Source organism: Oryx dammah, unplaced genomic scaffold, assembly GCF_014754425.2.
Source record: "Oryx dammah isolate SB20612 unplaced genomic scaffold, SCBI_Odam_1.1 HiC_scaffold_11050, whole genome shotgun sequence".
Taxonomy (NCBI): Eukaryota; Metazoa; Chordata; class Mammalia; order Artiodactyla; family Bovidae; genus Oryx; species Oryx dammah.
The window spans coordinates 12395595-12408744 of record NW_024080444.1 but is presented as its reverse complement, the minus strand read 5'-3'; positions in this window follow the sequence as shown (position 1 = coordinate 12408744).

Sequence of the window (13150 nt, the reverse complement as noted above, 5' to 3'; positions counted from 1 at the left end):
CATTGGTCATATGCTTGTCAGTGAAGGGGCAGGGAAGACATGCATGTGTGCAAGCATGTATATTTGTGCACATGCAAATACATTGGCATGCATAGATTATACATACACTCACTTTCAGGTAGCAAGGGAGTACACTTCTTTTGTTAAGTATATGACAAGCTTTTGTGGAGGCAGACATATCAGTTATCATTTATGATGCAAAAAAGTATGTTTGGTTTTATTACCATTCAATTAAGAAAAGACTCCTGGATTTTCCAATGTTCTACTTTCTTCTTCCAAACATCCAAAACCCTGAAGCTTCACCATAATGCCATTGCCTGAGTCGATCCCATGGAATTATCTTTCTACGATTCAATTTTGATGCACTGAATGTTCCCATCATCAGCATCCATTTTCAACACCTACTGAAAGCTCTAGACTCTGAAAACATGTCTGCATAACTGTATTACTTCAAAGTTTCCTTGTGATATTGTGTTACTACAAAGTCATGTTCCAGCTCTCAATGTTTGTTTTCTTCAATAGTAGAATGATATTTAGTTGGCATTTGCCTGCCTTTAAAAGAAAGATGAACTCAGTTGTTTTCAAAAGCCCCCTTTCTTAAAACAGTTCTGCAATATAAGGATATACACAGGAGAATTTAAAAATCAAAAATAAGATTCTAATGCAATTCTAATATCACATGTAACTCTCATTTTGATGCTGGACTCTATGTTGTTTGGTATGATGACGGTCCCATCGCAGCCTTCCTAATGTTTGAGAAAATCATGCCACATAAATTCCTTACATATGCTCAGAGAAGATTGTTTTTTGTAAAACTCTGACTTTTCCTTCTATTTAAATAGACAGATGCCAGGGCAGTTTTTCTCCCCTAGTTCTAAATTAATTCCATGCAAGGAGAAAATGTGAGTTGAACTGGCAAAAACATTAGACTTAGAGAACCCCATCAGGGTTCTGAAGGAAGACTAGAGAGAGCCAAGTTCAACTGCCACATATAAATTCACTGTGATACATACCTGGTTGTTCTTTGTTTTTAGTCCTATCCCAATTATTTCTGTGGTTTCTAGTACACACCCAGTCCAAGGCAGTCTAGGACTTAGGTTTCAAAACTCCTCATATGTTCCTGGTAAGTTTATTCTTACTATAGCTATGGATCTGTAAATATTCATTCTCTATCTGATGAGCAGGATATGGGGGAGGGGGCTGTCACAACAAAAAGATGAAGCAGACAAAGAATGTCACATGCATTGTATTAAAAATCAAAACTCCTCCTCTCTTGAATAGCAAATTGGAATCAATCTGATTTGCACAACAGCATAAGAGAATGGAGATCTCAATACATTAAAGGGTGAACATTCAAAGGGGAACAGAGCCACACTAAGGGGACTGCTGCTGCCAAGAGCCGAGGCAGTGGAAAACGAGCTAGTGAAGCAAACAAAGGAAAGGGTAATGTTTCCCAAGTTTACCCCAGTTTGCTTTTGTCCGCCTGTTCTGTGATCTCTCCCACTCCCAAGGAACAATAAAGAGGGTCTGGAAATGTGAAGCAGGGCACCAGAGTGACTGGTTCATGAGCACAAAAGTGGTTAACCCAAGAAGCCAAAGAGAACTTTCATGCTTCAGAAAAATTGTGCAGGGAAACACACAGAGCATAGACGTGACTCATTCACTTGGCTCAGACCTGGATACCTGTTTGTAAGCCATTAGACATAAAAGCATTGTGGCAGTAAAGAAATTATTTAGCCTTCTCCCCCAAGACAACTATCAATACAGGGCCTCTTACCCTAAACATGGACAGGCAATTGACTGACTCCTTCCAAAAAGGGGGCAACACGGGCAAAAATTTCTAAGATGGAAAAACTACAAGTGTCTGCACCCACATAACAGTGCTCAGTCTGGACTGTCCCTGTATATGAAAGTAGCACCTTCTCTAAAGAGACTAAGAAATGTCATTTCTTGACATTAGTTGACATTTCTTGGTCCTCAGGGAGGCCACTTGCAGTTATCCTCAACCCCTATATTTTTTTTCTTTAGAAGACATGACTTCCTTATATATCGTAAAGTGTTACACTCAAAAAGGTAAAGCTAATATAATTTAATTTACTTGTCATATAGCCTGAACCAGGGTACTCTATCTGTGGTCTTAATAAGTAACAACAAAGAATCAAGAGCAAACTCCTCATTTTCTGGTCACTTTCAGTTGGCATCCCAAATCACAATTCAAACAAAATTAAAATAAACACAGGGATTTCTGTGGAATTAAATCTTGCAGCAGCATGAAACAGTATTTAATAAAACAACCAACAGACAATAATGGCCTCTCTAAAATTAAAGCAAGATGAGGACTTACAAACATATGGGACTTATTTAGCATCTGTTATGAGATTGAAAAACTCATCAAAATGGACTTTTCCTTCTCCTTCTACTTCCATTAAGATTTATTTAGATTCTACTCTAGAAGAGACGGAATAATATGCCTTAAAGTAGAACTCTCTTGATTTGTACACTGGATCCTATCCCTAACTCAATCTTATCATCTACCCCAGTTGATCAAGCAGAAAAACCAGACATCATCCCTTATTTGTTGCTTCCCTTTTACCATAATATCCTATCAATCAGCAAGCCCTGTTGATGATATTTCCCAAATCCATTCTCAATCTATCTACTTTCCACCTCCATTACAACCACTGTGGTCTAAACCACAGCTCCAGAGCTATATGATAAAACTTTCCACAATGATGGAAATGTGCACTTAAAATGTGGCTAATGTAGCTGAAAAAATAATGATTTTAGGTTAATAAATTTGGGGTAGAGGAGGGGATACATTAATGTTTTTAAACTGTCTTTCCATATTCTATTTCTTGAGATATGTTGGATTGGTTCCCTCCCCCTCTTTTGACCCCCAACTTCATGCTATCTTATGACTCTTTTCTACCTTTTTTCTCATCTCCTCTTTCTCCTACTCCACAAATTTCTGCTCATCTCCCAGGTTCCCATGTAGAAAATTTTACCCAGTTTTTCCTGTGTGTTGTGCTTAGTCACTTCGGTTGTGTCTGACTCTGTAATCCCATGAACTATAGCCCGCCAGGCTCCTCTGTCCATGGAATTCTCTCGGCAAGAATACTGGAGTGGGTTGCTATGCCCTCCTCCAGGGGATCTTCCGACCCGGGGACAGAACCCACGTCTCCTACATCTCCTGCGTTGTAGGCAGAATCTTTACTGCTGAGCCACTGGGGAAGCCCCCAACTTCTTTTTAACTGTTCTTTAAAAAACTGTAGTAAAATACACTCCCTAGTTCTTTTTAATTGATATTTTAAAAGTTGTAGCAAAATATACACAGAAAATCTACCATTTTAATCATTTTAAGAGTACATTTCAGAAGAGGCAAGTACATTGACATTGTTGTGCAAGCATCCTCCAGAATTCTTTACCTTGCAAAACTGAAACTACACCTATTAAAACACTACTCTCCTCTGCCAGGCCCAGCAACCACAATTCTACTTTCTGTCTCTATGAATTTGACTACTCTACATAACTCATATAAACGGAATCGTACCGTATTTATCTTTTTGTGACTCTTTATGTTTCAGTTAACATAATGCCTCCAGGCTCATCCATACTATATAGAATGTGTCAGAAAAACTATTACCTATGGCTAGCGGGCTTCCCTTGTAGCTCAGTTGGTTAAGAATCTGCCTGCAGTGCAGGAGACCCGGGTTTGATCCCTGGGTCAGGGAAGATCCCCTGGAGAAAGAAATGGCAACCCACTCCAGTATTCTTGCTTGGAAAATCTCATGGACACAGGAGCCTGGTGGGCGGCAGTCCATGGGGTCGCAAAGAGCCGGGGACGACTGAGCGACTAACACTAGCACTTACACTTAGTGGCTACCAAATTGGACAGCCAAGCCTAAATAATCATCATTTTTCTCCTAGTCTCCCATACCTACTCTTTGCCTCCTAAAATGTATTCTATACATATCAGTCAAACTGATCATTTAAAATTACAAATCACAATACACCAAATCAGGATACACCCTACCATCACCCTAGAACACTCCCCTGGATTCATTTTTTTCATAGCACTCATAGCCATCTAAAATAATTCTTAATTGTTTCTTCATTATCTGTTTCTTCCTCTAAAATATAAGACCTATGAGAGCCAAAATTGGTCAGCATGGTATACTTTCTAACTTGAGCTGTGTCTGGCACATAAGTAGAACTTAGTAAGTAACTGCTAAAGGAATAAATAGATGAATTTGGAATAGATATTTTTTAAAGTTTAATTTTATCTTCTAAGTTACACTTTACATAGCAATCCTCCACAGATGGAGGTGAGTCCATCCATTAATGTTATAACAAGTGCTTTGAGCTTCGGCACCTACCAGGCCAGGAGGCTGTCTTGAGATATTTATGCCCTCGTACACAGTCCCCTTTGACCACTGGCACAAATCCAACAGAGAACTGACCAACATCAGGCACACAGGCCACAGACACTAGATTTACGTCCTTGAACTATCTGAGCAATTCAGGAATGCCATGGTCTAAACCTGAGCATCTAAAACAGTATGCCCTTACTAGGTGACAAGTGTAACAAGATAAGGGAATCTGAATACTCACAGTCCCCAGGCCTGTTTGACTGCATCCTCCACAAATCTTAGCCATTTAACTTGGTATGCTGAAAAAATACACCATTTTCTATGTGCCTCAAGATATAAAAATTGTTAAAAAGCACTGCTAACCCACTGAATCCACTCTTTAATAAATGTGCCCAAACCCTCAAAATATTACTCAAATATTTATAAATCAGTCACTTCTCGCATACACATAGTAAACAGGGAGAAAGATGAAAAATATCAGTTACAAATGTGACTTTAGCTAACATGATTACTATTCTAAGCATCTTTCAATGAAAAATATTCATATTTTTTTAAAAGTCACAAATAATGCAGCTGAGATAAGGGAAGGGAGAGGCCCTGGCTAGTACATTTAGCATGGGCAGCAGACCCATAATGGACGAAATAGGGAAAAGGGCTTGTCCCAGATGATGTGTTTATCAGCCATCTGTTGGAGAGGACTCCGTAGGTTGGAGAGGACTCAGGAGATAGCCCATGTGGCCAGAAAGTTGAGAAAATAAGTAAATATACCAAGAATAATAGGAGTAGGGTTCTCACTGTTTGAGAAGGAGATACAAATGTGGGAAAAGATACGACTAGGATAAGCCTTGTGGTATTAAATTGGGAATTAGAGGCATTGGTATGAACTCAAGTTGTTTTTTTTTTTTTCTTTTTTAGTATCTATAGTTAGATATAAAAAGACATATAGGTGTTCTTGTGTACACAGTATATAATATATATGTATATATATTTCCTAGTTCTTCCTGCTGAGAGGGCCTAGGAGCTATGATATCTCAGTAGCAATAAACACATCTACCACACAGACCTTGGGTTTCTAAATACCACTCTCCACCAAAAGGAATCAGGGCTCTTTAGAGGAGTGACTGATTCCAGGGCTGAAACAAGAAAGAACTAAGTAAACCAAGAACATCTAATTATAGCAGAAAGTAAAAGCTGCTCAAAGAATGACAGAGACACTACAAAAGGACTTGAGACAGTTTGAAAGGGATCCCACTGGACAAATCTGGGACATATTGGACATCAAAATAAATATTGATAGCAATGGTTTATAATGTGTTCAGAAAATTAAAATCCATCACATACTATATAAATAAATAATTGTTACTGTGGAATTAAATTAATAAATTTAGAAGGAATGGTGAGAGTAGAAAATAATCAGTGTAAAAGCAGAGAGTAAAAGTTTGATGAGGAATAAGATATTTAAAATAATCTCAAAGTATTTCCATACCAAAAGCTTGTGTCACTTATAAATTCCTGAAAATAAAATATTAATTAACTTTAGAGAGGAGAAATCTGGCACACACTATCTTGACCAAGAGACAGAAATTAACATTACCAGCACTGGATACATTGACGCCCCAATTCGATTCCTCGAGAAGAACACAGCATCACTTTAGAGGTCTTTAGACCCAAAGCACACTGCCATGAGCAATATGGACAATGTGAGAAGCAGGTGCTCTTCAAAAACATCAACTCATCAAATTGTTTTTAAAAAAAAAAAAGGATTAAAAAATACAAAAGACTAAGGAATTATTCCTGATTAAAGGAGACCTTGGAAGAAAAGTTATGACCAACCTAGATAGCATATTGAAAAGCAGAGACATTACTTTGCCAACAAAGGTCAGTCTAGTCAAGGCTATGGTTTTTCCAGTGGTGATGTATGGATGTGAGAGTTGGACTGTGAAGAAGGCTGAGCAACAAAGAATTGATGCTTTTGAACTGTGGTGTTGGAGAAGACTCTTGAGAGTCCTTTGAACTGCAAGGAGATCCAACCAGTCCATTCTGAAGATCAGCCCTGTGATTTCTTTGGAAGGAATGATGCTAAAGCTGAAGCTCCAGTACTTTGGCCACCTCATGCGAAGTGTTGACTCACTGGAAAAGACTCTGATGCTGGGAGGGATTGGGGGCAGGAGGAGAAGGGGATGACAGAGGATGAGATGGCTGGATGGCATCACCCACTCGATGGACGTGAGTTTGAGTGAACTCCGGGAGTTGGTGATGGACAGGGAGGCCTGGCGTGCTGCCATTCATGGGGTCGCAAAGAATCGGACATGACTGAGCAACTGAACTGAACTGAAAGGAGACCAAGAAACATGACAAAACAATGTGTGACATTCTAGGTTGCATCCCAGAGCAAAAAGGAAAAGGAGAGGTAAGAGAAAGATTTCTTTTTCTTTTTTTTTCTCTTCTAGGAAACTTACACTGAAATATTTCAAGGTATTGGATCATGTCTACAACTTACTCTTAAATGATTCAGAAACAATACAGAGATGTATAGATATATGTCAAAACTTGACATTTTTGAAGAGCAGAGAAAGAGAATAATAAGACAAAAAGGAGGTAAAATGCTAAAATTTGGGGAATCTGGGTAAGGAGTATATGGGAATCCAAAAAGTCATATTAGTCTTACAACTATTTTTTTAGGTTTGAAATTGTTTAAAATATTTTTGTTAACCAAAAATATACAGGTAAAAAATAAATAATTTTGTATTTGTAACCCTCAAGCATGTACAAAATACACATATAATACAGGGGCCATAAAAGATCTAAACAGACATTTCACCAAAGAAGACATACAGATGGCTAATAAACACATGAAAAGATGCTCAACATTGCTCATTATTAGAGAAATGCAAATAAAAACTTCAATGAGATATGACCTCACAACAGTCAGAATGGCCATTGTCAAAAAATCCACAAACAACAAGTGCTGGAATGGGTGTGGAGAAAAGGGAATTCCCTTGCACTGTTAGTGGGAATATAAATTGATACAGCCTCTATGGAAGACAATATGGAGGTTCTTTTAAAAACTAGGAATAAAACTAATATACAATCCAGAAATCCCACTACTACATATCTACCCTGAGAAAATCAAAACTGAAAAAGACACATGTACCCCAGTGTTCACTGCAGCACTATTTACAACAGCTAGGACACGGAAGCAACCCAGACATCCATCGACAGATGAACGGAGAAAGAAGTTGTGGTACATACATATGGTGGAATATTACTCAGCCATAAAAAGGAATGCATTCGAGCCAGTTCTAATGAGGTAGATGAACCTAGAGCCTATTATACAGAGTGAAGTGAGGCAGAAAGAGAAAAACAAATATTTTATATTAATACATATATATGGAACTAGAAAGATGGTACTGATGAACCTGTTTGCAGGGCAGCAGTGGAGACACAGACATAGAGAACAGACTGATGGACACAGGAGGTGGGGAAGAAGGAGAGGGTGGGACGAATGGAGAGAGTAGCACGGAAGCGCATACACTAGCATATGTGAAACAGAGCCAGTGGGAACTTTCTGTATGACTCCAGGAACTCAGACCGGGGCTCCGTAACAACCTAGAGGGGTGCAAAGGGGTGGGAGGTGGGAGGGAGTTTCAAGAGGGAGGGGCCATACATATACTTATGGCTAATTCATATTGAGGTATAGCAGAAACCAACACAATATTGTAAAGCAATTATCCTTCAATTAAAAATAAATAAATTTTAAAAATATATTTTTAAAAATACAGGGGCCATGAACTAGCTGGAAAAAATTTTTCATCCCATTTTCTTTAGATGAATGAAAAAATAAAGAGCAATCAGTAAAATAGGAGATTTTGAAAATTTTCTAGATTTAATTCAGGCACCTGACCTAATTTTTTCCCAAAACCCTGTTGTGATATCAAAGAATGCCTAAAGAAAGAACTACCAACACAGACAATGGAAAGTCTAACACTTAACTTTGGCTAACATGTGATTATACCATGAGTGAAAGGAGCAAGGACAACATATGGAAATACCAAGAGCCAGAAACAATTGAGAAAAGCACTGCGTGTAGTGACAATGAAATAAAGAGGAGGCCAAGGCAAATGGGATGATAGGAATCAGATGATCTGAAAAGGCAGTATCATCTGTCTTCAAGCAAGAAGAAGTTCCAGCACTAGGAATAATCTCTAAGAGCTCTTAAAAGGGAGCCCAGAAGTCACCCGGGCAAATTTCCCAGCATAAAGAGGAGGAAATTGAAAACCTGAGCTAGGTCATGGCTTGTCTCTAGTCTGACAAAACTAGACAAAACCTAGAGCTCCTGCCTCTTAGGCTACCACGTCTCCATCTTCTATGCAAAACAGTTGGGCAGGGGGTGGGGTGGGGCAAAGGTGATCCACCTTTTTGGCAAGCCTAAGAATAGTTTATGCCACAAAACTAGTCAGGAGTCTCCATCCTACATACAGGTCTGGGACGATGTCCAAATCAGCTGCCTTGGACAGAACCAGAACGAGGAGGGAGAAACTACACTAGGCTCTAGGGATGATGGAGTTGGAGCTTTGCGACAGGCCCAGAGGACCCTCGAGATGTCTTTGTATTTGACCATTCATGCCCCTGGTACTACCTCCAGAATCCTCTCCCTCCTTCCCTTTTCTCCACCCAGAGCAGTGAGACCATGTGTGTGACAATGCTTTGCAAGCTCTAAGTTTTGTATAAACATAAACCATTATGGACCACAACTTCTCCAGACACAGTAGCAACGTGTACCTTTCTCTTTCTCTTCTGTTGCAACTCCCAAGCCAAATATTATTCTATCGACCCTGCTTCTCCCACTATACACTTATCTAAAAGACAACCTCTCTGCATCAGATTCTTCATGACTAAATCCTTCCCAAAAGCCTTACACTGACTCACCTTACCTCCTACAAAATGGACACACAGAAATGAGATGCTTAGAATGGACCCACCCTTGTGTTAAACCTTTTCATTCATGAATCACTTAACAGTCATCGCCAATGACCATCATAAACAGATCCAGTCAAGACTTTACTTAACCCCACAGCACCAGAGCTCACCAAATATCTCAGGTCATGATGTCACTACCTAGTGTCAAGTGCTTGCACAGATCACTAATTCAGTATGCAAGTTTGGGGGTGTAAGGGTCAAACAACAGTGGTACTTTAACAGAAAGAATAAAGGCATTACCTGAACCAAGTCTAAGCAGTACCAAGGTCAGAGGAATGTTATACTTGACACACTAAGCAATTTAAGTTAAAAACAAAAAAAAGAGTAGTATATCTTTTACATCTTAACACATTGGCTTAACAAGTGCATATGTTTGGGATAAAAGACGTCAAACTCATTTCGCTGTCAGTAAGATGAAAAAGATGTGGCATTCCATTTCTTGAGCCAACAAGTTCATTCACAGGGTTATATACCAAGCAGAAGGGAAATAATAGATTATGACTCCCATTCTGTTCATCTCAGTAGCCTTCAGGTTAACTCCTTTAACTGCTATTCCTTACAAAATGAGAGAGAAAAAAAAATTTTTTTTAGGTAGGCTTGATTTTTTTGAGGAAAGAGAAAGATTACTTTTAAAGTACTTACATCTCCCACACCTATGTTCCGCAAGAGGAATTCCTTTTACATTTATGAAGTTGCTTTGAGATAATCTGGCCCAAATTGTTAATTTCTCAAATTAGGAAAGAAAAGACAGATGGAGAAAAGATGTAACATCTGCACTGTCTCTTCTTCCCCTCCACTCCAGCAATCCCCATACATCTTAGAGTTGGAGTGAGAGTTTTCAAGTCCCAGTCTTCCGTGTCTCTTGGTCAAGCCATTTAAACTGTTGGGTCAGTTAGATATGATGTCTTCTCACAACCAATGCTTCTAATGTTTGCATTCTATGATTCATTACCCTATGTTAAAAGCTCATGTGTGTGCCTCTCAAAGACACAAATTGCTTCACAAATTGACCAGAAAAAGTCAGATTTCTCTAAAATCCCTCAAACCCACTGACTGATTCTTTTGGAGACCCACTCTCATTTTCTCTAGAACCTAAGCCTCCTTGTTTATTCTCACAGCTGATTTCATGATTCCTTGATAAAAGAAGTTTATTTTACTCTGCCTGTAAAAAGCTACAGGAACCTCTTAAACAACTGCTGTTTGTATTAGAAGCCACCTTCCATGAATGTGAGCAAATAAGTTCACTAGAGAAGCCAATCTAAAATCCCTCAGGCTTTTAGCCAATATTTTAAAACTCCATCTATGTCTAAAAATTATGGTTTGGGTTATTTTTATATTTGCATAAGACACTGATGCTTTTCTACATTTTCTAGTTATGTCTTTGACAATAGTGTTAAGTTTTATAAGGAGGGGCATTCCAGGCAGTATAATTACAAATTATGCATTTTGAGACCTGTTCTCTGTAAATTTCAGATCCAATTTTGTAGGCTTAACAGTAACTTCTGTGAAAACAAAACAAACAATATACAAAGATGCTATCAAATTCAATGGCTTCTATACAATGAACAGCCAGAAAAAACCTACCACAGTAAACTGCTAAACTCAAAATTAGAAACATGTTGAAAGTGCCAAATGGTATTTATACCAAGACAGGAAAAGCTCCCACAGTCAAACAGAATGGGCTCAGAGGAAACTGTCTTCACTGAAGACCTTTGTGCTTTGATATAAGCCTCAACCCCTGCAGGCCACAGTTCCCTAATCCACAAGACTTCAGGAGGGACCAAGGTGATCTCAGAGATTCTTTCTAATCCTAACATACTTCAATCTTGATTAAATACAAGCAACTAAAAACTTGCTAACAAACAGTGAATTTGTGTATTTTTCTTCTGGCAATTATACCAATAACAACATCAACAAATAGACGAATACTTATCATCAAGACATCTTGTGGGATGTTGCTCACCACACACTGTCCTCTTTTATGACTCCCTGGGAAAATTTTTTGTCCTATGTCTCATTAGGAATAGCCCTGCTTCACTATTGAATCTTAAGGGCAGTATGAGTCACACTGTTGATTATGTTTCCCTTCTTGTACTGACTGCAGGAAAACTGAGAACACGATCTTTGACTCACCTCTAACAAATGGTGCAGGGCCCTATGAGATGTGTTGAGGAGCCTAATTTAACTCTTTGTTTCATCCCACTTTCCCTTAACTTCATTTCCTCACTTAACCTTTTTTTCATCTTTTTCTATTGTTTATATCTTTGAAAGCTACTTTTAATCTTTTTTGACACAAAGGAGATATTTCAAGCTATTTTCATTCACTGACATCAACGCTAAACAGCAGAATCATTCCTTTAGTCACTGGCATTTTTTAAACACTGTCACTGTACCAACATATAAGAGCATCCAAACACCCATTTAATGTTCTCTCATTTATGATTCTATGCCAAGATTTAGATCACAGTGGTCATTTTGAGTATTATTATCATTACTACAAAACTTTCAAGCCCTTATGTTTACAAAGATCTTCATAGTATTTCTCTAGAGAGCCTTCATATTTGTTAACTCTTTTGATTCTCTCAACAATTGTATGAAACAATTGCAGTGGTTATTAATACAACTATCTTCAGGCTTACAGATGAGAAAAACGGGCTTGGAGAGGTTAAGTAGCTTGTCCACACTGACAAAGTTCATAAGTTAATAAGGCAAAACCACAGGCTTTTTTCCCAAGTCTAGTATTTTTCCCCATAACTATAAAATTTTGTCTCATATAGTTTACTCTTTGAAATTTTGTCCTAGGATCCCATGACTCAGATGTTTTATTTAGTTGGTTTTCTAAGTAGTATCAGCCTGCTAGTCAAAATCATGTCAATTACTCTTTGGTAATGGAACCTCAGCATGATGAGAACTAGACAGCCAAGACTCTGGAAAATGTTTTAACCATTAGAAAATGCATGAGTAATTTATTTCCTCCATTGGAATTCAGTGATGGCATTAAGAAAACTCATTCCTGCAGCCTAACAAGGAACATAAATGCTTTAATGTGGTCTGCTAAACTAGTCACAGAGTAAAATTGCCTCTTGAGTCACTAGAACTAGTAAAAGGCTTTTCGTAGTAGAAGATGAAATTTAGACAAGGCAGGCTGGAGAGAAGACCTAACTAACTGCTTCTTGATAATGAGCTCACACTACTTCAACCACATCTAAGAGAAAGAATCATAAAGTTCAAATCATATTAATTTCCAAGTCATTGACATTGCTAATGTGTGAGAGGATGAAATGTTGACAACTTGAACTCCTGAGACCCTGAATAAACCAGAGTCTATTCATTCTACAAATCATGAATTTGGGAAGTATGGGAACATTGCATATGCAATTTATCTGAGTTTTAATTTCATCAGGGAAAATGAAGAACAGGAAGGTCAAACAACACCTTCTAACTCAACATTCTATGATTGCATGAATACCTATTAGCACCACCTACTTGAAATATTATTATTTCAACAACTGGCTGGAATTTTAAGATATATTTATATAATGTGTGGGTAATGGGTAATGTTCCAGCACATTTAAATCATTATTCAGGAATTTGACTATTTTCCTTTAATCAACTTCAAACATTACTGGTTTGAATTACAAATTCCTACCCACAAGACAACGTATTCACATGTGTCTTTTTCAGCAGACTGTGCACTGGATGATCAAGCTAATTCTGTTTTTCAATATCTTGACAAATAAGGATGAACAGAAGTAAGTTCATCTCTTTTTTTATATACATAATTTTGTATATACATATAG